The following is a 27,617-nucleotide window of genomic DNA, read 5'->3' as shown; positions in this document are numbered from 1 at the left end:
TGCTCTGAAAAACCTGTGGCACTTAGCCTTCTGGTTTGGGTACTGAGGGACTTAAGGTGTAATGCTTTATTTATAACAATCTCAATGATTTATCTGACAGAGAGAACCTTGGGAAGCTGCCTCACTTTAAGAAGTGTTAACAAATTAATAGATATCTGAAAGAATCTCCAGGAACTGTGTACATTGAAGAACTCCCTTCGGAGAGGGCCGTCTTCCACTCTGCATCTCTAAAATCGAATTGCGGCAGCTGTAGAAGCGTGCCATGATTGCCGTGGAAGAAAGAAAAAGCAGCGCTCGCCCGTCGCTAGAGAAGACAGAATACTCTAAACTGTGCTAGCCTATCAGTGTGCTCACCATCACACACACACACACACACACACACACACACACACACACACACACACACACACACACACATACACACACACACACACACGGGGGGGGGGGGGGTTACTAAAATACCATTACCCTATAATTGGCTAATAATGTCCCTACTAGGCTCCACAGGCCAACATAAAGCCAAGTTCCAAGAATGGGTTTCATCTGAATGGGTTTCTGGCCAATGTGGTAGCATACAACCCCAAACATTAGAGGTTGTTATCAATGTTGTTTGTTACTCTCCAGCGCTTGGTAGTAAGACCCTTTTGCTTAAAAGACATCATGCACTTGGATCCTAGAACAGGACAATATTAATCTGGTACTGCTAGAAGCTTCATTCCTACTGGCCAAATTTCATAGTGCTGGAAGGTGCAAGCTGCTGGAGTGGAAAAGTCACCATCAGCCATTAGACAGGTATAGAAAACAAAGTAGAATATACATCGATTAATAATCAAGACAATCCCTCAGAGATATGCCCATAGGCCAGCCTATCTGGGCAGTCCTTCAGCTGAGACTCCCTTTGTAGGTGACTCTAGGTTATATCAGGTTGATAGTCAAATCTAAGAAGGACACTCAACCAAACCAATTTCTTCTGCAAGATAAATTCTAATACTTATGAATTTTATCTTATTTAAACCTCAAGTGTGGGAATCTGCCTTTACTAAAAATATGTTCACAGCATACTTCCATCTCTACTTGTTAAATTGTGTTGAATTATTTTGACGGGAATATATTATGCAACTGACTCATATTTTATTCACTTTAAACTGGGACTTAAATTTTTGAAGCATTTTTCATATATATATTTGATGTTCACATTGCTGGGTAGTGCTTAAAATGTCTATTTTGAGAATCTATATTAACAATTTCTTTACTTTGGTCATCATTTATGATCCTTCCATTTAAAATTTCTATATAAGCTATTTCCAGAGAGATAGCTTGAAAGATAATTATCATCCTTCTCTATCTTCATCTGCATTGAATTTCATGGTGAAGTGAAATCATATTTAAGCATGTCAACAGGAAATACAAAGAATTGTGACTGTATTTCACTTTTCCTATTGCAAGTCAAGAAGACTGTGTGAACTACTCTTCATGCCGGTGGGCCTTAGTGATATTTATCCTTTATTGCTGAGGTTATGATATAATTAGACCATTTTCCCTTTCCTTATTTTGAATACTTCCATATTCCCCCTTCTCTCTTTTGAATGCGTGCTCTCTTTCTCATTAGTTATATGCATATATATATATATATGTATGTATGTATATATATATATATATATATATATATCCGCATAGATTCCTAAATACAATCTGATCAGTCCATATAATTTTACTTGTATGTATGTCTTCAGGGTTAGCCATTTTGTATTGAATGACCAATTGGTGTGCCCTTCTTTGGGTAAGATTGTTTATTCTTGTTACTTAGCTCCTCTGGGGTCATAGACTAAAGGCTCCTTATTTTTTTGCTTAGAGCTAATAGTTACTTAAGAGTGAGTACATAGTATGCTCATCTTTCTGGGTCTGAGTTACCTTACTCAGGATTTTTTTCTAGTTCCATTCATTTACATGCAAATGTCAAGATGTCATTGTTTTTTTACTGCTGAGTAGTCCCAGGTATCCTTAGCCTTATTCCCCAGGGAAAGGTGAGTGCGCTATCTGCCCATTTGGCAGACTCACGATGCAGGACAATCAGACACGATAGGGAGTCAAGTTTGTATTTGTGGTATATAATCAAGTATTTGAGTAGTAGATGACAAAGAATGAAATTTGATAAGAAAACAGATATGAAGGGTATTCTTTTTTCAAGATGCTCTTGGATGGAGTTTAAGCAAAGGATCTACCATGGTCATTCTTTCACATCTTCCCTGTCCTCATTGGTACACATTTAGAAGTGTAGTTCAGACTGGACTCAGGATGAATTCTGACCCTTGATACAGTGTGTCAACATGTTTGGCTCCATCTCATTTTCTTTAAAAAGAAAAGGTCCTAACTCTACTAAATTTACAAAGAGTTTCTTGTTTTTGTTTTATTTAAAGTTTAGTGGCACTGTAGCTGTCAACCATTGAGCTCCTTAACATTCATTCCCTATCCCAGGCCACGCAGCCTGCTTAGTTGCTTCTGCATCTCAGATGTCAGTTTTTAGAAACCCAAATGTAGCTTAAAAGTTGTATGTTACAGAAAGAGTTTTGAAAATAGAGATGTTGGAAATTGAGTATATAAGACTAAATGGGGCCTCATTGTGTGTGGTTGGGAGTGAAGTGGGGCCTCATTGTGTGTCGCTGTGAGTGTGATGCTGCGTGAGAAACAGAAAACAATGAGAAAGGGATGCTTATTTTACCTGCACTCACACTTGAAAATCAGGGGTAAATACGTGTGAATTATTTCTTATGTAAATTAGCTCTTGAATATATTACAGAGAAAAGTGGAGACTTTCCATGTGTTCGCACATACCTTCATGGGTGTGCTTATGTGACTTTTTAACTTAGTCTCCAAAGTAAATAATAATACTAACTAATTGCTGCAGAAGACAGGTGGTTTGCCCTGTAGCACAGAGCAACCCATGGCAGGAAGCAAGTTCTTCGGTTGTGACTAGTTCTTTGTAGTTTTAAAAAACCTTAGCTTTACTTAATACACTCTGTTTTTGGCAACTGGCGATCTTTAAGATGTTTCAGATCAGAATGCTAGACTAAAAATAGCAACCTAAGAGGGAAGGGTGGAAATTACGTAAGTATATGACGCATATATGAAAGCCTAAACAAATAAAAAGCCTAAAGACAAAAGAAAATGGTAACATGAAATTGGAAAGACAGGATTTTGGGGTTTTTTTGTTACAAGTTAGCTAGCCACAAGTATTCACTGTCTATTACTGCTCAGCTCCCTGCTAGGGAAAGCATGGGTGTTCACTGTCTGTTGCTGGGATATTGTCTGAAGTAGTAGTCTTCAGACTCCCAGTGACTGTCGGTAACAGGTATGTTTTAGTGAACACTCTCTTCAGTACGAGCCTGAAAACAGCATAGAGGTGTGCGTGGCTAAATCAGTGCCTCTGAAAAGGAAATAAAGTAGTTAAAGACATTTAAATTGAAGGATATGTAGACAATGCATGGATACACAGATAGGACCTGCTCTCTCCCCAACAATGAAGTAGCTAGCTATTTCCAGAGGAACTCCTTAGATTGCTGTGACATTGGGGGAAGTGTCTGTAACAGGGACTGATTGGCTAAGTGGCATCTTCTGTTTTCTAGGCTTGGGAACGGAGGGTGCTGGTTCACCCACACTAAATTCAGAGGTTCACCTGGGCATGAGTGATAGAATCACTGTCAGGGTCGTAACACCATCCAGACACAGCCAGTGTGGGTGTCATCTTAAAATTTACAAGAACAAATTTTTATTAGGGGAAATGCAATTATTTTAGTAAACACATTCACTGATAATTTAGCAAATTATATTGACTGTCATTAAAACTGGCTGCCCAACTTGAGAGGGAAGTTTACAATACAGCAGTCACTGGGTACTTTAATAAGAAAGGAAGGAAAAAGGGAAGGGAGGGAAGGAGGAAGACAGCAAAGAAGGGATGAAGGAAAGAAGGAAGGAGAGAAGGAAGGAAGAAAAGAAGGAAGGAAGGAATTACTCTTTAAACATTAACAGTTGGTAAGTCTTCATATAAGCAAGGTGGATATTTCAAATGTAGCAGAATTCACCTTCATCTAAGGGGTTTGCTGGCCTACCAAGCCCCTAGTGTTCTAACACTTTCTCACGCCATAGCCCTTGCTACAAGGGAATTGATTCCACCACATTCTTATTTTATTTCTCCCTCTTCGTCTTTTTCCTCCTCCTCCTCTCCTTCTTCCTCCTATTCTTTCCCTTCCACCATCAAACAGTTTGCATATCTTCCATCAAGTGAATCTTAAGTCAGCAGAGCTTGCCATATGCACACTCTTTTCTTTGTCTTGTTATCTTCATGATGCACTGGGATATGAGGCAGAGCATAAAGAAAACTCATTTCAGTATAAGCTATAAGCAAAGCCTTAAGGTAGGAAAAAAGATCATAGCCGTAGGATTGTTGCAGGGTGGTTGAGAAAGCAGTGGAATGGGGTCTAAACAAGTGGTAAAAATCCAGGGTTGTTTTGCAGTTAACCCGTTTCAGAGTTTTGGGGTTTTTTTCATGTAATTAAATACAGACCTGAGTCTACACCTCATATGTTTTCCTATGAACGACATGAGAGGGCCTCAGACCCCAAGCTTCTATTTAGAAAGGGTCATACAAAAGATAGGAATGATTGGAATTGTTAATGTCTATTATACAACATGCTAAAGGATGTACCTATCCACTCTTGTCCTTTCTTATTTAGCTCCTTGACTTTTAGCTAAGTTTTCTACTTAAAGCAGTTAGAATTACAGAGTCTTTTAGGGGGTAGTGGAGTTCCCACAGGCTCACACCCAGTCGTCTCTGTTATCCACTCCTCCCAGGAATGCTGTGTATTCATCATGATGCACAGTCCACGTCCAACACAAGATTGACTGAAGCTTCTAGTTAAGAAGTCTTCCTCCCCTCATCCCCTTTGAGAAGCAGATAATGGGTGGAAATTGGGGAGGTGGTGGTGGGAGAAGGGGAAGAAAGGGGAACTGGGATTGGTATAGAAAATGAAAAATAAATTTTATTATTATTATTATTATTATTATTATTATTACAAATTTTCACCTCCTCCCCTCCTCCCATTCCCCTCCCACTCTCCCTTCCCCTCCCTCTCCAGTCCAAAGAGCAGTCAGGGTTCCCTGACCTATGGGAAGTCCAAGGTCCTCCCCTCTCCATCCAGGTCTAGGAAAAAGAAGCTTTCCTGCATTTTCCCTAACGCTGGGCTCTGTCCAGCATCCAGCAAGGGCTGGCTGGAGACTATATTAATAATCCCATCTCCTCACTGTGACAGTTTCTGCCCTTGTTGGCTTTGTGAAGAGCTTGACAGTTTGTGGGAGGGCTACTCATTTTAAGGAATTTAAACATTTTAAGGAATGTTTCTCGTTTGGTATCTGTCTCGTTTTTCCCCTCATGAGTCGTCTAGAGTTATGAATTTTGGAAAAATGCATGAAATGTCATCCTATCATTTTATGGGCCCCTGTGTCACTATAACTCGTCCCCGTCGATGTCGGTGACGTTCCGGGGGCCAGTATTTGGGCTCTTAGTCAACTTTAAAAACTGCTGGTCACTCGGAACCAAAGGATTTGGAGTTTTGATTCTCAAATGAAAAGCTCGAGGTCGTGCGTGGTCTAAGAAAAAGGCTATATAAATGCCGTGCTTTGTATTCCAAGAGGGCAGGCTGAAAATGGTGTGAATACAGTACCCATGCATGAAATTCTCAAAAAAAAAAAAAAAAAAAACCGTTAGAGTTTTAGGCTGTGAAAACTCGTATGCTGGGACCATCCTGTAGTGGAAAGCCAGGTCCTGAAACATGTTTACAGAACGGAGCCTGGGGTGCCCAATGGCAGGGTATGTCAGTCTCATTTGGGAGCTTTAACGAAGAGCTCAGGATGAGTCGCGGAGCTGTGTGCAGAGCCAGGGCCCGGGCGACGCCGTGTTCTACAGGGGAATTCTGAAAGTTGCAAGCAGGATAATTTTGCTGCGGAAAGATGGCTTCTGTTTTTGCCTGCCAGTCATTCCCTCCCTGCTTTCTACACCCCTCACTGGCGGCCAGAAAAGAAAGCCCCCTCTCCTACCTCTTCACATTTGCTGCTAAAACTCTTAAGGTTCTGGAATGAGACTTTGACCAAAACTCCCTTACAGATCTACCCCATCTTCGTGGTCTCACAAGTTTGTGAAGGGCTGGAAACACTATAGAAATTAGCATGTCCACGCAGAGGTTTGCCAGTGACCGGGTGAGGGGACCATAAACTTTGTGTCCTTTGCAGCTGAAAACATACACTCCTTACATCAGCAAAGAGCCGGGTTTTGTTTTCCTTTGCAAATAGAACTGTGAATGGTCACCCGTGCAACCAATCAATATTTCAGAATGGACCAGAAGCATTTTGTTTTCTATCAACAAAGTGATATGCACTTGAAATATATCCCAGTGAACAAGTATGTGCACGTTTTTCAATAATAATACAGGATATGGGGTTTATTAAGTTATTTTGTTTAAAAAAATAAAATGAAGATACTACTTGGATTTCCTTCGGCCCCATATTATTGGCTAACCTGATGCAGCCCTACGTATTCATCATGTAGTTTCTCTCATCTTGTTTAACTTCTCATTGAATGTTTTCTGTCCCGCAACAATTTGATAAGAACGTACATGTAAATTTTAATAGCTACTTCCCGTGATCCAGCCTTATTGCTTATTCTCTTAGTATTAAAAACATAATAATAATTTACTGGCTTCTACGTCATACTCTTCTTTTTCAGTAGATTCGACCTAGAGTTATACATTTCCGCATGCGTCATTATTAAATCTGTGTATACGGTGTCTTAGTGTAAATCAAAACAGAGATTTCAGTACTCTGACCATAAATAGCATCTGGAGCCCAAACTGCATTGTGCCCCAGTGTGCTCAGGCTCACTTGGCTGAAGAGATCATGATATCTAACTTGCACAGTTCGCAGTCCTGAGCAGGAAAGCTCCGGAAACTGAGCTTGCTTCTTGATGAGCATCACCGTCTGTGTAGGTTTGGGGGTGTTGAAATGCACTCGCAGATTCAGCTGTGTCTTCCCCCTTGCGTCCTCACTCAGCTGAGTGAGACTTTGCCAGTCATGGGGAGACGTTATTGGCTTTCAGTTTTCCACTGGCATTTGGGTTGGCTTGACATCCACAGAAACTGTTCTGTTCAGCACAGAAACCATGCCAGGGCTGTCATTCTAGTGAGTTTGCAGGAACTCCAGTCTTGTCTAGGATGCTTGGGTGCTGGCTTGGGCCATTTCCTACTCTACTGTTTGAGAAAAATAATGTGAATTTTTCTCATTTAATCCAGAATGTATTTTCTGGTTCTGTAACCATAGTGAGTCTATACTACATTGAGCCTTTCTGGATTCCCTTTTACTTAGAGGAAAAGATGAATTCTGATGGCATGGGCTACCTAGGGCTGTATCTATATACAGTATTTTTGAGTTCTGTAGTAGGTTCTAGGCTCTCTCATGGAGCTCTCAAGAAAGACCCCCCCATCTCTATTGGACTGACTGACATCAGAAACCCCAAACTCTCCCTCTCCCGAAGGATGTTTTCTTATTTCAGAGACCCTAAAATGGTACAAAAGAAGTCTGTTAATATATATCTGGGGTGCAGATCATGTGTATGGGAGTCAGTTATCTCCTTCCTCATGAAGGTCCTGGGGATTAAACTCAGGTCATCAGGCTTGGTGGCAAGTCCATTTACCCCCTAGCCTACTGAGCCATTTTGCCATTTTGCCAAGCCTCATTCCAAAAGAGTTTATCTTACTGAAATGGACAGGTTAGCAGAGCACCTGCTGAAGTTCCTAATCTGGAGTACAAAGCACTTTAACTATGTAGAATGCAGATCAGGCAGACAACTGTAAACACCCACCAGGGAGAGACTGTGGCACCACTAAAATGACTACATGGGTGATGGGATCAGGAGAATGTATTAGTAGAAAAGCACATGCTAGGAAACAACATCATATAACATTGCGCATGCGTCTGTGAAAAATAATGCATCACTATCAGTCAGCATATTAATATTGATTTTTCTGAATATTGACTTTTAAATAATCTGCTTCTTTTGTGGTCATGTTGCTTGCATGTGTTTATGTTTTCTCTTATAGGCCTGCACTTAATAAAAATTTTAAACTTATTTTTAAATATTTCAATGTTTAATTTAAAAAAATTAAATTACTACAGTACCAGGGGTGGCCAGCAGAGGGCATCAGATCACTGGAACTGGAGTTACAGATGGTTGTGCGTTGTCCTGTGTGCTAGAAACCAAAGCCTTGATTCTTTTTTATTTTTCAAAAAGCATAGCTTTTCGTTCTGTGTATATACTGTGAATCCGAGTTTTAATGCGCGTAGCAGGGTGGTTTCTTTGTGATACATTTCACTCATCGGCATTTAGAAAAGGAAGTGGTTTCTGAGAAAGGAGCAGAGCTGGATCTCACGGGTCACTGAAGCTCCCGCTGCTCCTTCCGGGGCAGCTCTGGTGTTTCCTTGGGCTTCTGTCGCTCAGATGTTGTTTTGATCTCCGGCTTTCCCTCTCCTCTTTTCCTCTTCCCTCTCCTCTTTTCCTTCTCTCTTTCTCCCTTTCACCCAGTCTAGACAGTTCAGAATTCAAATGCATCTTTCACCGTTGACATCTTACAGCTCTCTTCACTGGAAAGCGGTGTGGGTGTGGGGAACCTAGAGGGAGCTGGAGGCGGTGACTCTGGCGACAGCCTGCCCGCTCCTTACCCCATTGTTGTCACTTGGTAACCCCCTTCGTATTGGGGAATCCCTTATCAAAATTAAAAACGGAGTCACCATATTTAATAACATCTTCATTTTTCTTCCATATAACATGTAACAAACTAAGTCTGCATATTCCCTGGCATATCGGGGCTTCGCACATTCTAACTATGCTTGCTTTATGTAGCGTTTCCCCAGCACCTGGTGTGCACAGTGAGGTGACAGGATGAGTCTCTGTCGGATTCTATGACTAATATCCCTGGGTGTTAGATCTGAAGCTTCAGTATTTCTTGGATTTTTCTCTAGTTTGTGCTGCGGCTGTGGTCTGTCTGGGTCCAGGGCAACCGTGTCCCCAGATCCCTGTGGCTCTTCTCTCCAAAGGCTTCCGCAGCCCTGAGGAGGCTTCTGTTCTTTCCAGTTTAACCCAGAGGCTGATTGCATTCTTTGAATTTCGTGAACCATTTTAAATTTCATGATTTCCTCCTGAAACTTAGCAGTGTGTATTCCTGAAAAATACATAGAAAGTTATTAAACCTGGAATTAGACTGCCAACATATTTTCAAATCGAATGTTTAATTTCATAATTGGAAAATGATACATCTGCCTAGAGAAAATCAGTGGGGTTGGAAAACAAATTATGTCGACAGTGTTGGTACAGAAAGATTATACATATTTATGAATGGCCAAATCATCTTATTACTGGGATTTGAAAATATAATTATTAACTATTTATAATGTAATGATTTCAGTTGGATGCCATATCCTGCAGCATAGTGTGTGTGTGTGCAAGCACATATGCATATTTAGATTGGTGACTGTATGGGATTTCTGGTTAACATCTCATTTGATCTTTAAGCTATTATTACTATAACTCAGAGTCTGATGAACTGAGTGTCTGCTTCATTGATATAGGCAAATGGATACCAAATGATATGGTTAGTAAAACAAGCTGGCATTTTAATCTGTAGAAGAACGGTACAATTTGCAGGATCTTAGTAGGTATGTAATTTGCCCCTTAAGTACATCTTGTTAAGTGTTCAAAGACCACATTAAACTACGTTCTTTAAGGATGTAGTTGTCGCGACTGGAGGGAAACAGGCGTGTTCCGTTGATCAGTTGTTATTGGAGCGAGGGATGAACACAGGTGTGCTACCCACCTCCGTTCCTGTTAATATGGCTGGGAACCGTGATCATCAGCGCTGGGGGGACCTCTGGAGGTACCCTGCCAACCCTCACAAAGCTGTCCCCCAAGACACAGCTTCTCCTGTGTCTGGGCATTCGAGAGAGGCGCAGGGTGGAAATGAGGCAGGTGTGTGGCCCTAAAGGCATTCAAGACGTGTCAATCAGATTTTCTGAGGGTGCTGCCTAGAATTCTGTGTGTGGAAGTTGGAGAACTGATCCATTTGATTGATCACTGAATTGATTCGGAGGGATAGGTTTCATTTTGAGAGTGTAGAATGAGAGAGTAAAAACAGTCTCCTCTTCCTTGTAAGGAAATTGGCTTTGTTCTGCCAACCCAGCGAGCTGAAGCAACAGGAATCTGCACAGGACAGTGTCTGCAGAGGAGGTGGGACTGGGTCTTGAAGAGGCAGGGTGGGGAAGTCGGCCTATGGGAACTTTAGGAAGTCTGCTTTCTCTTGGGAGTCTCTGATTGATTAATCTTTAGCCCTGCTGGTTCTTAGGAATAATTGTTAGGTTTTTTTGGTGGGGGGAGGGGAGGGAGTGGAGCTGTGATTGTGAAAATCAAGATGATGTTTTTGTAGTTAAGAAACATCTTATGCTGAGCCAGCTTTGTGAGTTCTTGCCGAGGCTTAGTTAGACTTGGCTTACAGGGACCATATATTATCATCCATATGCCTGTTTTTTCTTTTTTAATAGATTTTTAATTAATTTTTTTCATTTTATGTACTAACCCATTACCCTTTTCTCCCCTTCTCCCACATCCTTTCCCCTTCCCATTCAACCCCCCCCCCATCCCCTCCTCAGAGGGTGTAAGGCCTCCCTTGGGGAGTCAACAGTGTGGCATACCAAGCCTAGGCAAGACAAAGCATCACCCCCCTGCTCATGACTGAACAAGGTATCCCACCATAGGGAATGGGCTCCAAAAAGCCAGTTCATGAACCTGAGATGTGTCCTGGTCCCACTGCCAGGGCCTCTGAATAGGAAGGATGCTTTCTGGGCTCTGGATGCCCTTCTTTGCCATTTCCAGTAGAATATATCCATAATAGGTACAGGGTGCTTGTCACCAAGGCCATGCACTATCGAGGAGCCATAAGCAACTTGTAGCACTTAGTTCTGAAAAGCTTCTAATGAAAGCCTTTAGATGACCAATAGTGTATTGCAAAATTTGGTATAAGAAAGCATGCTAACCCTATTTGGGATTATTAATAGAAGTAAAGGAACATGGAATTCCAATGCCAAATCTTTGCACTGTTAATAGTGATTTAGCAAAATCTGATTGGGGTGTTGTCTTAATTGACAAATAAACTGGGGTATTATGCATAGGTGCTTGCTTCTGCATTTTTTGTCTTTGCCCTGTATTTGGAAAATTACTGTCTGAGCAATGTAAAGCAAGTAGCTAGTGGGTGCTGTAATACAGGCTTAGTCAACAGATGAAGCAGCTAGGGGTTGCTATAATGTGGGCTCAGTCAACAGGAGAAGTAGATAGTGGGTGTTGTAATACAGGCCAGTCAACAGATAGAGTACCGGGGAGGTACAGTGGTAAAGGCTCAGTCAGCATTTAGAGTAGTCAGGGTGCTGTAACACAGGCTCAGTTGACTTTCCAGTACTGTCTGTTAGACTGCCATACAGCCAGTAGACCTCCTAGTCTGTAGTGACACCTTCAGAACTCACTGAAAACTAGCACAGATTCCGGGGCAAATACGCCTTGTGGCAGTTCGCTTTGATATGTGACCTTTGGAGTCCACGTTCAGTGTGCTTAGCAGTAGGCTGAAACATAGCAGATGTACTAAGAGTCACGCGCAGGCATCCATCTAACTCCCTCCGCTGAGGGGAGACTTACTTTTACCGTTAAAAATAATCCCTTGAGTGGAATATAATATATACTCTCTGTAGTCTTTTTTGTTTCTGTTTATAGATCGTGCTGATCAAGCAGGATGTGGGGTTGCAGAAATTCACTGTCTTTAATCTGATGAACATGTGTGCATGCCTACCTACTACCACAGGCCTAGTGTACGTCACGTGGTACACTAGTAATTAATAGGTGATGTGTAGCTGATGGCTTTCTACTATTAAAAACATCATTGATACATATAATTACCGGAAATTAATTTGAAGGAGAGCAAGGAGAGGCATATGGAAAGTTTGGAGACAGAAAAAGGAAGGAGGAAATGATTTGATTATATTATACTCTCAAAACTGATGTTTAAAAGATAAGTAAATTTAAAAATAAAAAACAACATTGAGTCAATACGATGTTGAAGAGCTGCAGAGAATTTGTGCTGCAGAAGATGAATAATTCACACTTCCTGCACTCCACATGTGGCTTTTGATCTTAGTGTAATGATTTTATCCGGTAAGTGTAGGGAGAGGGGTTATTTGCTACCTTCATGGAGTTCACAGCTGATAGCACATGTTGCAGAGACCCAGAGACACTGGTGATGCTTCCTGGTCATAGCTGTGTGCGTTAGAAACAGACCAGCTTCCTGCCTCTCCTGACGAAGGTGCCTGTGGCCATGGAGACCCACAGGTGTCCTTGCCATTGTGGGGTACGTTAGAGGTCTTGCATTGTCGTGCTTTGTTTTGTAGGAGAGAAGGGAAGTAGAATTTGCAGCCAACCAGTCCTGAGTGTGTGCATTAGTCCATACTCCATTTCCAGTTGCAGATTGTCAGAGCCTTGGGAAGTCACAAGGAAAAGACGCTTGTCAGCTCTGCCTTCATCCTCTGACACCTGCCTTGTGGGCAGAGTTCCAGCCCTGTGCATGGAATCATATAACACAAGAAGGAAACTACAGTGTGACCCTTCTGCCCTCTCTTAAAAAGCCAGTCGTATTCAGTCATGGGCATGCACTCTGGTGACATTTTCTCATCCTGTTCACATCTCAAAGGGTTTCACCTCTTCTATCCGTTTTGGCACCTTGCATGATGACTAAATCTTAGGGACATACTCAAACCATTAAGTGTGTGGGGGGTGGGAAGAAGGGGGTGGTGGGTGTAGTATATATATATACATATATATATATGTATATATATACATATACATATATACATATATATATATAGACCATATCAGGTGAAGAAACAGGAAGGACTTCCTCACTGATTTGTTTGGGGGTTCCCCATAATACCCTGGTTCAAAATGAAAGCCTTTTCATTTTGCCTATGCCACCAATGTGAGCATCACTGGCTCTGCCCTAGTCACACCAATACCGTTACAACTTGTGTTCCTATCCTTAAAGAACACTTCCCAGTTATTCTCATCACAGGACTGCGTTCATTATCAGCAGAAGAGGTGTTGGACACCCAATGAGAGGAGTTATTGTTTAGCCTAAATTAACTGGGAGAAAATGTCATGCGACTAAATGCTCATTGCAGTGTCAAACACACGCTGTGAGGTGTTCTCACGTTTGTGTGCCTTCTACAAAACCAAGCTTCTCTTTCTGTGATTGGTGTAATGTTAATTTTGAGAAATAATGCAAATTTCACAAAGTGGGAAGGCAGGCAGACAGGCAGGAAGGAAGGGGAAGAATAAAGGGAGAAAAGAAGGAAAGGAGAACGGTCAAAGGGAGGAGGGACAGAAGAAGGGAGGAAGGAAAGAAGGGAGAGAAAATGGACCTTGTGAGAAAGCCAACAACGTAACTTCTTGAAGACACACATCAAGGTGGTCACAGCAGCTCAGGACCAATGAAGTCTGATAAATTTACAGTCCAAGTTAGTTCCCATGACGTAAAGTTTTCAGCTGTTTGTCAGGATGGTTTCCCTGATAGGAGTTTAACTTCCTATGACTCAAGTGTATAGTGGGGACTGCAATATTATAAACAACTATTATAAAAAGTATTGAAAACTTTTGCTGAGCTGGAGAGATGGCTCAGAGGTTAAGAGCACTGACTGCTCTTCCAGAGGTCCTGAGTTCAATTCCCAGCAACCACATGGTGGCTTACAACCATCTATAATGAGATCTGGTGCCCTCTTCTGGCATGCAAGCATACATGGAAGGAATGTTGTATACATAATAAATAAATAAATCTTTAAAAAAAAACTTTTGCTGCTGACCTCCTGATCCCTCAGCTGAGCGCAATATCTGGCACTCAGAGAATACATTTTAATAACAATCAACCAAGGACCTTGTTATAGTCAGGTTAAGTGTCTGAATGAATTAACATTGTGTTTAACATCTTTGGCCACAGATGAAAGAAATTAGAAAAGGAAAAGTTATTTATGGGACATACATAAGGTACTTGGGCGGTAGAGGGGAGAAAGAAAAGAAAAGAAGGTGAAGGAAAGAAATGACCAGTGGTCTGGATTGCAGAGGCTCAGAACTCCAGGAACATCAGCGGCAGGGGTGGTGCATGGAGCCAACACTGCAGGGACTGAGGCACACCTGCAGCCAGCCTGGGGAAGATGGTTGCTGGTTCTATTGACTTCTATGAAAAGTCACCATGAGTGAATTCACCATGAGTGGTGATGTCTTTAGACATCAGCATCCTGATTCACATGCCCAGGCTGATGTTGTGTGTTGTCCATGGTCTTGGGCTTTCCTCTGGAGATTGCTGGACTCATTTATGTTTCCTCTCATTGGATTTTAAAGTACTCTTTTGGGGGGTCATCTAGCCTCTTGGATAAGCAAGTGTTTGCTGTTGTGTGTGTGTGTGTGACCATACATGCATTTGAGTGTGCATGCATGCTTGTGTGTGTGCACGTGCGCATGTGTGTATGCATACTTGTGTGTGTGTGTGTGTGCATGCACATGGGTGTGCACGCATGTGAGCATGCCTGGCCTGATGTCAGATGCTTTCATCCTTGTTACTTTTGCAAGAGTATAAGATTGGAAGGAGCCCCTGGACATTGCAGTTTATATCTAACAGCCAAAACTTATGGTTTTGTTCTCTGCTTCATTAAAGAGTCAGGGTATGACCTTGAAAATATTACTTAATTCTTTTATGCCTCATTACGCTCCCACTTACATGATCTCAGCCAAGAGTCCTTCCTCTCCCTGGGGCTGCTCAAGGACTACTCATGTGCTTCCGAACTCTTTGTTCTATGCCAAGAAGAAATGGGTAGAATGGCTGTCATTATTTTAGGGGGCTCTAGAATTGACAAGGGAAAATTGGAATTTCACCTCATCAAACCAGTAAATACTTTTCAGATTTAGAACTGCATTTCTCCCTGCCCACTAGAAGAACTAAGTGCATAAGAAGTCACTTACTTGTGCCAGAAATGATGTCACACGCCTGTGATCTCTGAAAATGGACAGCTAAAGCAGAAAGACTGCTAGTTAAGATCAGCCTGGGAGTGTACAGCAGGGACCTGTCTGTAAAACAGAAACAGGCCAAACGAAGTCACATGGCCTTATAGGCAACTTGTTTTTGTGAAAGAGTTAATCCGTGTCAGTCCTTGTAGTTTTACTCTCTAGTTTTCTACTGATGGTAGAATATAGTTTTCCAAATTTTCCCATAACTTTCATTAATGTAGCCAGTTTTAATGTTATGCTGACAGGTTTTTTGCTGACCAAAATAATCTACACATTTTGTCCAGTGTAAAATGGTCTGTGAAGATAATTGTCTGCAGGTCCTATTGGGGGTATGTGGCTACCTAGTGAATTCTCATATAAGCAGGAGATTCCGCTGTGCTCCGAGGGGGCCAACTGTAATAATGTTGGTCTCAGTTCATGTAGAAACCCAGGAAGCTTGGATTTATTGGTGTATTTGTATACAAATTTAGATATATAAAATTTAATATTTTGTTATTTATCTTCCCTAATTATCCATGCAATTAAATAGTGACTTAATCATGAGTTTGATCATATCTTGAGAATAAAATGTTCAAATGAATTTGTAATTGATGTTCTTCTTCCTATTTTATCCAGTCTCTTCGCTGTGTCACTGAGGCTTTAATCTTGTGCTCAGAGTTCAGAGAGCTGCTCTACTTTTTAAAATAGCTAATTAAGAGACATCTTTTCTCAATTGTGCAAATTATATGTGTGGTATGTAGAAATTAGATAATGATTTGCCAATAAGATGATGTGTAGATTGGTTATTCGAAATTGAAATTCAGTCAACTTGTACAATTTAAATTTAGCATCGTTCTGAGAGTAATTACCACTCCATAAACTCAGCTTGTCTGTGATGCCTCTTGCGGCTGTCGTGCACAAACACCATCCCCAGGGAGCAGAAGCTGAGTCCCTGTGACACCAAAGGACCCTTCAAAACTAGGCTTCACTTTCCCTGAAGGAATGGCTGGCATCATCAAACACCAGTAGCCACTTTTTTGTTAATTAAGTTAATAGATGACTAATTGATCCAATAAGTAAATGATTCCTGGCAAAATACACACTCCCATTCTGAAAGATCAACTGAACAACAACAACAAAACAACAAAAACCCTGAACTGGGTTTAAACATCCTCAAGTCACTTATGACTCATCTGCCAGCCACTCATCCCACAAATATTACTGAAACCCCACTTGGTGACAGGAACGCTTCCAGCCAGGTTATAGAGACCAGTGGGCTAGGATGGATTCTTCCAGGGAGGGACTCTTAAACCGCCTGCGTGTTGTGCTTCTTTTGGCTCACTGAGCTCATTGACCTTATAGCAACCATGGTTTTTTTTTTTTTTTTAAATTGAAATGGGAGTCTGTACCTGTGTATGTCACGTGAACACTCCTGCCCTGCCTCCTCATGTCTGCAGTTTCTGCTGCTTTAAGGAGAGTGAGGAATCTGAAACAGGGGTGAGAGAACCATTTCCGTGTCTGTGATGTGTCCCTCGCCATTCAACACCAGCCCCTTCGTACATAATTTCACGGTGTTTTAATGGTTTACCTTAAAGGGGGTTCGCCAAAGCAGGCATTTAACAACAATAAACCTCTCTTCTGGGTGCAGTTCTGTTTCCTTGGTTTACAGATGTTGAATTGAATGACCATGACGTGAAGTGAGGTGAGTGTGTTCAGAGGCTTCTGATGTATGCCCGTCAAATATTTGCAGCCGGGGTCCCCAGGCTTTCTTGAAGTAAACAACTGACCATAGGTGACCGGATTCCTGGGCAGCAGGGTAACATGCTGGAGCTAATCAAGTGTCTTTTTCAACATGTTTTTCGGATGTCACTGTAGACACTGAAACACCTAAGCACTAAGCTTGCTGGAGGGCTGCCTGCTGGTAGGCTTTCTCTCTTCCTAACCAAACCCCGAATGCTATATCCTGTGTCAGTAATGTCTACATTTTCTCCAGCAGTCACTCTGCAGGAGGAATTTATCTTTTTATCCAGCCCCAGTGGCTCACTCTGGACCTGGATTGTTTCTGAGTAATGAGCTGTCTTCTTCGCTGTGGCTGAGAGTTAAGGGGCATCTTGTGCAGTTATGGCACCATCACAGACTGGGAACAGCAGGGACTGGACAACAGCTCTTCCCTCTGATTCTCTGTGGGTGGCACTTCTCTGGTTTCCTTTTGCCCTCTGGAAAAGGTGGTAGGGGGTGATAATAGCCTCAGCTTGTTTGTTAACCAGTCAGCCTTGCTGAAGAGCTTAGCCTGGTGCGAGGTAAGCACTCAGCTAGCGCCGCTATTATATGGCTTTGAGAAAAGCGTCTGTTTAAAGAGAACTTAAGACTCTGAGCATGGAAGCAGGAGAGAGACTCAGGTGTTAAGGGCATTTGCTGATCTCCCAAAAGGCCAGAGTTTGGTTTCTAGCATTTGCAGCTGCGTGTAACTCCAGTTTCTGGGGATCAGATCCCCTCTTCTGCCAGGCATGAACATGGCGTGTAAACAGAGTGGTGGGCAAAACACCCACATTTGTGAACTTTTTAAAAACTAAAAATAAAAACTTTGAGCACAGACTCATTTCTCTTACTTCATTTGCAATGCCACCTATGTGCATACTTAGGATAACTGCTACGGCTGGAGTATCACAAATGCAAATTTTCAATCGCTCTTTCTCCGAAAGACAGAAATGGGTTGATATAGGACCTCTCTAGAGGCCCCCATATATATGCGCACATGTAGACATATATATATATATATATATATATATATATATATATATACACACACACATACAGAGTGAAGAAAGATGAATTATCACACTGAAGCATCCATAGGGATTCAGAATAACCAAACATTTAGTGCACAACAGTGGACTGCTGTTGACCACATGCTGAGAAGACAAACGTTTTCTTTTTCTTAGGTCTCACTTTTTGCATTTACGAAATAGAGTCACTGGTGTTTTGTACTTTGGTGTAGGGGTCAGAATTGTTTCGTCAGTAATGGCAGAGAAGGCATAACTGCTATAAAGAAACACGTATATAATAGAACACACAAGTCATGGGGGACCCAAGAGACTCGCTCTTTGTGGCTGGAAACAGCTGTTTGTCTCATAGAGTTTTCAGCGTGACAATCCGGTTTATCCTACGCGAGACACTGTGTGCATTGCACTCTAATTACCACATTGTCAAGAAATATCAAGGATCACTCATTAATACTTGCTAAAGTGCATGCCGATTGTCATTCTTTTATGATGTAAGTGGACCTCTGAATACTCTTAAGGAAAAGATCCATTTCCTATCTCTGCCTCACACATTCAGATCCTTAGATCAACACATTTCCTAGGCATCTGTTCTAAAATGATGCATGTATGGAGTGACAGAAAAAAAAAAAAAAACCAACCATGGCCCCCAATGCAATAGCTTTACCTGAAAAGACTTGCAAATGGACAAAAAGTAAAGAAGCACACCTCACCAGCAAAGACACTCACAGGCTAGGAGTCAGAGGGTGAAGCGCATCCTATCCCTAGACATGGTAAGTGCTTACTTTCCTGTACCTCAGAAACAGCTTCATGCTATTAGCTTGGGCTTGGAGTGTACACTTGAAAAATCTTCCCTAATAATTTGCTTTCCTTTTATGGATGTTTCTCATGAATTAGGGTGTAGCAATGCTGATGCATAAAGTTATGAAGTTATGGGTGGCTGGGAGAACGTTAGTGTTGGTTAGCTGCAAGCTTGCCAGTATGATACTTAGTAAATGGCTTTTGAATTTGCCTTCTATTATTGCCCTGTAGAAGGTTTGAGTATACATTAAAGGGGTGTTGCTTTAATTGCCTGCTATGACGAGGTGAAAACTGTGTGGCTTGAATTTTGCCTCATAAAGATTTTGAATATTCATCCTTGTTTTATTTAGAAACATGTCTCAACCTCTACCAATGTGTCATTTATATCACAAAGTAAATTCATTGTAATATACCCTGTGTGTTATAGTTCATTTATCAGTAACTATTGATTATATCTTAATATGTAAGATGGCTTAAATGGTATCCAAAAGATTTTTTAAAATTCAGAATCAACTTAATAATAATTCTTAATGCCTAGTCAAGAACTTCATAGTTTTCCAAGTATAATAATGAGAATAGTTTTGAAACAGACATAGTCCTTGAACAGAGATCATTGCCTGCTCTGCCAATTACAATGGGGCGTACAAGTATATTTCCCAGTGGTATGGTAATTAAACCTGATCACTTCCAGCTCCTTAGTCTGCCACAAATTACAGCCACTGGCTTCCAAGCCTAAAGCAAAGGAGAACAAAGGAAAATGAAGAACGAAATTGGTCTTTAAAAACAATTCGTATTCCGATGTCTTCTTCACCGAGGAATCTTTGTAAGATGGCTATGTTGAAAGCTCTGGATGGTGTGTCAGTCAGTACGGACTGGGAGTGTGAAATAACAAAGTCTCAAAGCTCAGCGCCTTTTTCCGGGCACTGTGTGATGTCCCAGGTGATGTTTCTAGTGGATTTGAACAAACCCTTGCTTTCTCATAGTCTTTGTTCAAGTGTTGTGCCTCTGCCACCCACACCATGCCCAGAACCTTCCAGAACAAGGGAAAACACAGAATGAAGATTTGTGCACTGGTTTGAAGTACATGTATACCACCAGGTCTGTTAGAGAAGGCATGGAATTCCATGTTTCATAACATTGAAAAGAAGTCATGCTTTTGGATTCGTATGTGTTTCCTAGCATATAGCAAGCAAAGGCAATTGAATATATATCAAGTAGCAAAACAAACAAACAAAACCCCCCCAGAGAGGGTTGTCAAGAATCATCAAATAGGCACTTAGAGCATCCAGAATATGTGACTACGGGGTCCCTTCTGAAACATTTGTTCTTGGGTTCTTGACTCAGAGGTTTTTCAGATGGGGCAGAGCAGAAGCTGGTCTCCCCAGAAATGAGCTCCTAGCTTCTTGTTTCCAGGATGGAAAATTTTATAGCATGGGATAAATTAGTGATCGCAGTTGGAAATGACTCACCTTCTAGCTGGTCTCATGTATGCAGGGCTTTTGATCACCACAGTTCTTTGTTTTTCTTTTTGTCCCCTGTTACAGAGCTAGGGGGACGATATATCCCAGGAAATAGGGCCTTCCACTCTCCCAAGTCTACTTCAAAAGAGTATACTCCACAATTCCCCAGTATAATTTGTATCACAGAATAATTTATAATTTATATCTAGCTTCTCAAGAAGTTAAGGCAGTAGGATTGCAACTCCAAGTACAGCTTTTGGCTACAGAGTGAGTTAAAGGCCAGTTTGAGTAAATTAGGTAGATAGACTGTCTCAAAGTGAAAAACCCATCAAAGGAGTGGGGATACAGCTCTGTATTAGCCCTGGATTCTATCATTCAGAGGACAAAAAATAATAAGTAAATAATTTAACAAATGGTCATGTAATCACTAATATTTTATTGACCAAATCAAGTCCTAATATCAAAACTTATTTAATGAACTCTTTTCCTAAATTGAACTATACAAAGAGCAGCACCGATTTCTATCTAGATACAACTTCACACCATCTTGTGTTGGGAAAGAATGCAGTTCTTTTAGACCAAGACCTGAAAGGGACCGGTAGGCAATTGGAAAGGATCTTATATGTTGGTGACTGGCTTCAACTTGAACACATAACAAGAAGTGAACAGGACCTGCCAAGAAAAGCTCACAAAGTCCTTTCAGAAACTGCATCCCTGGAAGCTTAGTGTCAGCCTTCGCTAGGTAATTGAGGGTGATTACAGGTATTCACCAGGGGGAACGGCTGAAACTGTAAGGAATAAGGATCTGTTTCTTTTTTTTTAATTGAGGTACAGTATATGAATGAGATTCAATCGTCTTAGGATATTAAAACATTTTGTCCCCATCACTATTCACATAAAAGGAGACCAGTGTATATGCATATTTTATGAAAATTATAGAATAGATTCATGCAAGTTAACAGGATGTCCAAAAATAGCATCACAAATTTAGCAATACTATAAAATACTTTGTATACGTGTGCACTATTCCCTCAAATCTCTGAGCAGACACAAATAAAATACCTTGTGAAGTCATCTTCATACTCAACTAATTATTAATACATTGTTCTAAGTGATTTCTCAGTACTCCTGGCTTTACTTAAAAATGGCTGCCTATTGGAAATGATGAGTTTGTAATGCCAACGTGGATGTGGAAAACGTCAGGGGTCCCCAGCCCCTGTTGAAGAACTACTAGCAGTTAACTACTGCTGGGAGGTAAAGTAGTCGACCCCAGGGGTACGCCCTTTGATTATCCAATACCAGGTGATCAGCCCTAAAATCACATTCATATAAGCAACACTAAATGGACTCAGTGGGTTGTATTTGTGTGTGTGTGTGTGTGTGTGTGTGTGTGTGTGTGTGGTGTAGCAATAATAAAGAAAAAGAAATCATGTACTTGAGCTTGAGAGGAGATTGGAGAACGGAGAGGGAAGTGGGAAATGAAGACATTTTAATTGAAAAATAAAATATACTGAGAAACTAACAAAGCAAAGAGTTAACTTGTGGTAAATTATAACTCTACGCAGTTGTCTGGAATAGATCATGACTATGAGGGTTGAGTGTCTGTTTAGCTTATTTGTGTTTCCTTCAGCATGGGTCTCTCTAAAAAGCTGTCACAATGTTAGCGCTGGCACTGAACTCTCAAACACATGAAGACTGACAATCATCTCACTATTGTTCATTGGTTGGTACAGAACTCATTGCCCAAGAAGCTAAAAAGCTAATACTACCTTTTAGTTCCATGGTCCAGGAATTCGGTAGCAGCTTGGGTTCCTGTCTATGGATTTGTCTTTCTAATACTGTGTCTGTGAGGATGTCAGCCAGGAATCAGCCATCCTGAAAGCACTAGGGAGACTTTCCATTATAGCCCTCTTATACCACTGTGGCTAACGTTGTGTAACATTGATGGGAACGCTGGGCTCTGTCATTGGCAGTGTCTCTGTTGGAATGAGATAAGTATCTTCTCTGACAATGAGTGTTTACTCACAGTGTGAGTTCTGACCCAGGAAGCTCACTGATAGCCCTGTGGGACAAGTGGCTTCCAGCATCCTGAGAAATCGTGAGAAATCACAAATATATTCATGATCAATGTGAAGGGTAAATTGCTGTAATTTCAGTGGAAACATTCCAATATGACACATGAGAACGTGTTGCTGACCAGTGTGGGGCCGGCATTCAGGAACTTCCCAGTTAATGGATAGTGACAGTCTGAATTGATAATTCATAGCAGTTAATTTTTTGAGGGCTGGCTGCTGCACATCATGGAACGTCCTTTTTACACTGAGACCCCGTCATGCAGATCTCTAATTGAGCATGGGGATGGAATGGAAATCTATGTATTTGTTGGAAATATGGTGAAAGAGAGGACTTTGGAAGGCATATTCTTTTCCTTGTCAAACCGAGATTGTTCAGCACCTTGCACAGACCCCAGGATTAGATAGAGCTTTAGGCTGCAGGAGCTGAGAAGGGAAATCCTCCACACTCTGAGGCAGTGGTAATCTGTTCTAGATACTCACTGTGTGACATGCACTGTGTGGTGAACTTTTAAAAAATCTTTTCTTTCAATTTTCAGCTAAAATCAACAATTCAACTAACCTGAGAAAACCTCCCATTATATAGTCTTAATGTTGACTATACCAACTCCCTGTCCAGCCTATTGTTATGATGGTTAGTGTTTAATTCTAGAAGCCCTTACTTCATTCCTTTGTCATGATGAGAAGTGTCTCTACAGCGTAGCAAACCCATTGATCAGCTCGGGAAATGCATTTGTGTCCTTTGGGGAATGAGCGTGGTTATTGATTCCAGAGGTGGACAGCTGTAATTTTTGCCTGAAATGCTGTTTGATTATCATCATTACTTTCACTTAGACATTCCTGTTGCAATTAGGGGCAAAACCAGCTGTGTGGCTTGTCAAAAAGCAAGGTCAGTGTCTCAGTACTTTAATATTATGTGTATTGTTCAAACTCATTAGTTTTTCAATCTCACAAACATGGAAAATTTATAGGATATTTGTACAACAATCAGAGTTTGGGGTATAAAATTCCTTGACATTTTAAAATAAGGCTGATGGTGAATTTTAACTCTATTTCTTTTTTGACATAATAAGTGCTAATCATGTCAGGCACGATTCTAGGCACTGAGGTCATAAACAAGAATGAGACACAGTTTCTGAGCTCAAAGAATCCATGACCTAATTAGGAGACATAAAATGTAAATTTATAGTGTTTCCATAAATCTGAGCACATCATTGATTTAGGGGCACTTTTAGTTGCAAGTGGCACAAAAATCTATCCAAATTGCTTGAAGGAGAAGGGGACCATAGCCGTATCAAGTACTGTCCCAATTTAAAAAGCATTAAATGACCCTTTTTTAAAACAAAATTCCAGAAGTTAGATGGTTAGATCATGGGAAAATGAGCAAAGAGAAAGTCATCACCTTAGTGATGATGAATGCATGCAGGAGAATGCTCTGTAGGGAAGATCCCATGTAATAAGGTATGCTGTGTTGATGAGTATGTGGGTGAGCATGCCCAATGACCCAAGCTTCATCCCTGGGACATATATGGTGGAAGGAGAGGACCATCTTCTGGAAGTTTTCCTGTCGACACATGCATTCTGTGACATGCACATGCCTATATTTTCACAAGTAGCATACAAACATATGCACACATAAACATAAACACAACACACACACCAAGTAAAATAAATAATAAAACATGATGTGCGTGGAACTACACGAAGCTTGTGTCTATACTAGAATGTGTGTAGAGCCGCTAGGATAACTGAGACAAAAGAGGAATTGAGAGAAAAAAAAAAGAAGCATAGTTAGGCTAGGACCACTACCTCCCATGGCCAGACTTCACGCTTTCTACCAGTGGTTTCTTCTCTACTTTGCTTCCTTCAGTTTAGATGGGACTACTGTTTTAAAGAACATTTATTTACTTTGTGTGGGGGGATACAAGGCGTGCGCACCACAGTGCTCATGTAGATGCCAAAGGGTCGCCTGCAGGAGTCCTTTCTCTCTTCCAGTCTGTGGGTCCCAGGATTGAACAGGCTATGAGGCTTAGTGCCAAACATATTTACCTTCTGAGCCATCTCACTGGTGCTACCCCGATGATTTTTTTAATGAAATTAAAGGAAATGGAATAGTGTTTGTGTGTTATTGGATGATAATTTAAAATATACTGTCTGTTTCAAATAAATTGACCCTCATTGTCAAAGTTGTCATTGGAGGAGGTGGTGCCGTAGGGAGATGGGTGACCCTGTGGTTTTTTTGACTCTTCTGTTAAGAGATAAGGACATGTGCTGAACTTGGTGTCTGTGGGGTTCCCAGGAAGGAGATAACAGCAAACGACCTGCTTGGATGGCGGGGATTGTTCACATAACCTTCCAGGTCTTCATCTGCATAGCTAGTCTCAGATGAGTTTGGCTTTCCCAAAGTGTCATGAAGCAGGAGGTTGTACTGCTTACAAAGGCTCACGGGAAGGTTCTGGGTTCCAGTCTCCTCTCTGTGGGCTATGTACGGGAACCTCACTCTGTATATAGAGTGCCTGAATCATGTCCTTAGGTAGTCATGACACACACAGTAGGTTACAAATGGGTAGTTTTCTAACATCACAAATCTACAATCATTAACAAATTAAAGGTTGTCACTGTAACTTAGAGAGTCCTCTACAAGTGTCTCTTAAACACAACTCCTGCTTCCAGTTCCCTTTCCTCTTAGTATTTTGAGAGCCATCCTGATGTCCCTCAAATCACAGCCCAGGGGCTCCTTTTCCCTGATCCCCTCACCTTACTTAATGATCTTTTCTTGTCCTTTCTTCTTTGTCACGCTCAACTTTTCTACTCTTAGGCATTCAACCTTCCACATTCTTTGGCCTTTTCTGCAGATGCTTAGATTCTTAGAATCATGACTGCCCTATAGGAAGATGTCAGCTGTCACTGTGAACTTCCCCTGTTGGCTCCCCTCTACCTTTGGTGCTAGTCTTCGCATCTCAGGATGGAGGCTCAACTGGAACAGGATTGGGGGTGAGCATGGCTAACCCTCAACTGCTCACTGTCACCTTATGCAAAAATCATTTTGGACACATGGTTGATACATTCCCTTGGACGGCATGGAAATAACTCATCTCACACATAAAAGGAAGGGGGCTGTGCAACATGCGGAAAGAGAGGAGAAGCCTTCGTTTCTTACAACCCTCACTGCTTTGGAATGTGGCTGTGCCTTTGCCATTCCCTGTCGTGGCGCCCATAGGCACTTTCTTTCAACCTGCAGATGGAATGCATGTCCCTAAGAATAATAGAAATTACAAAATAATACATTATAATGCAAAACTTAATACCCCAGACCTTAAGTTTGTGGTGACACTGAGTTGGGTTTCACCTTCCTTGATGATCAGTAAACAGTCTATGCAGTGATACAGAATGTGTCTGTTGGACTTCCTAGCTATGATTAGCTTCCCACCGTTCTAATGTCTCTGGGTCACAGGTAGAATATTTATCCATTGTTTATCATTTGAATGAGTAAACTCAACACACAATCCAAGAGTCCCCCACGCTGCCATCCCATGTTCCATTGCAGCTGTGTTTCATCTGCTGTCTCACTTCAAGTGCTCACATGGAGTAGTCCATTCCTCTACGTCTTGGCTCTGTCTCCTGTGACTCTTGCTGTTTGGTGTTCTGAATATAGTCCAATGCTGGTATTTTCCATATTTGGATGGTCTGATGCATACATTTTTTTTCGAATTCTTTCTTTCAAGTTGCTATTTTCATGAATCAGGTCCCCGAAGCCTGCTTGATTGATGGTTGTACATTAGTAGCCAAATACCCAGGATTCATGACTGTCAGGACTGTAGTGAGCCAAAGCCTTCAGCTAGCCTTAGGATTTCTGAAAACCTTTCCTAAGTCAAAATAAATCACTCACGTACTGTACAGAGAAGTGCTCCCAACAAAAAGCCCATTTTGCTTATATTACATGCTCTAGTAAGCAGCCATTATTGATTTTACTCTAATAGTTTATACATTAACTCAACAGATATTAACTGGCTGCTATATATCAGCTACTGAGCTAGGTGTGATATATTGAACATGGATCAAGACAGATCACACTTCTATCCTAATTACTCAGCTTTGACAGTGATTAACTATTATCCTGTTTATTTTATGCCGAGCAGTGATTTTAAATTTCTCTTCTAAAGGAAAGAAGAAAGGGTAGATGTCAGAGCACATCTGACAGAGGATGGGTTTCCACTTCCCCTTGGTAATCGTATATTACTTACAAATTGAAGATTGAGCTTGAATGTCCACAGTGATCACACAACGAAGGAGTTCAGTGTCAGTGTTTTAATGCTAAACTGTTCTAGCCATGGATTTTATATAGCTTACTTTTCATAAAAATATTGACACTCATTCTTAAAAATCTTTGAAGTATTGCAATTTGAGTTAAAAAATATAAAATCAAACATTGAAACATATTAAACATTTAATCATTAAGCAGCTCGTATTCATATGTATTTATGTGGAAATTCTTGAAGTACTTCATTATTTAATATTAGTTTGGTATGAGCGATACATTATGAAAGCGATTCTAAGCGATGGCAGTAAAGCAAACAGTGTGTTATGAAAAAGTGTGCTTGTGTTTTCGAGCGTATAACCAGAGGGGTATTTCATGAGGATGTGATTCTAAACAGTGGCAGCCCAGGCTATTCTAGTTGGGTAGAAGGAAAAGTCTAGGGGAGTCATATAAGCTTTCATATGGTTGAAGGTAGAGATGAAAATCTCAGAAGGTATATAGACAATGAAGTAGAAGGTAAAATACACTTGTTCAGAGAAGAGTAAAATACGGGAAATATGCAGACTTGACACGCAGAGTTTAGAAACATCTGTATGTTCTTCTGGTTAAAAAAGAAAATGTGGTTTCTGGTTGAGCATTAACTTGTATAGGATTCGCACCAAACATAAACCTTGGAGGGTTGATGTGGGTTTGAAGGTTTGCTGTAAGGAAGGCCACCTAATACTGTATGTTAGATCCGAGTGTTTCCTAAAGGTTCAAGAATGAAAGTTTTGCTCTCCATGGTGGCTCTTGTGATGTGGTGGAACTGTTAGGAGGTGGTGCCTCATGGGAAATTAGTGAGTTATTGATGCAAACTATAGGATGCACCCTCTTCCTCTTCTTGTTACTTTGAAGCTTGTGAGGTGAGCTGTATAGCTGGACTTCCCTTTGTGGGACCACCAGCCTGCAAAAAACAAGGAGACTTATTAATTATGAAGCTTGACCTTAGCTTAAGCTTTTTCCCAAGTAGCTCTTATAACTCAAATTAACCAGTTTGTACTAATCCGCATTCTACCGTGTGGCTCAGTTTCCTCTCCTCTG

Source organism: Arvicola amphibius, chromosome 3 (genome assembly GCF_903992535.2).
Source record: "Arvicola amphibius chromosome 3, mArvAmp1.2, whole genome shotgun sequence".
Classification (NCBI taxonomy): Eukaryota; Metazoa; Chordata; class Mammalia; order Rodentia; family Cricetidae; genus Arvicola; species Arvicola amphibius.
This window is presented reverse-complemented; position numbering follows the sequence as displayed.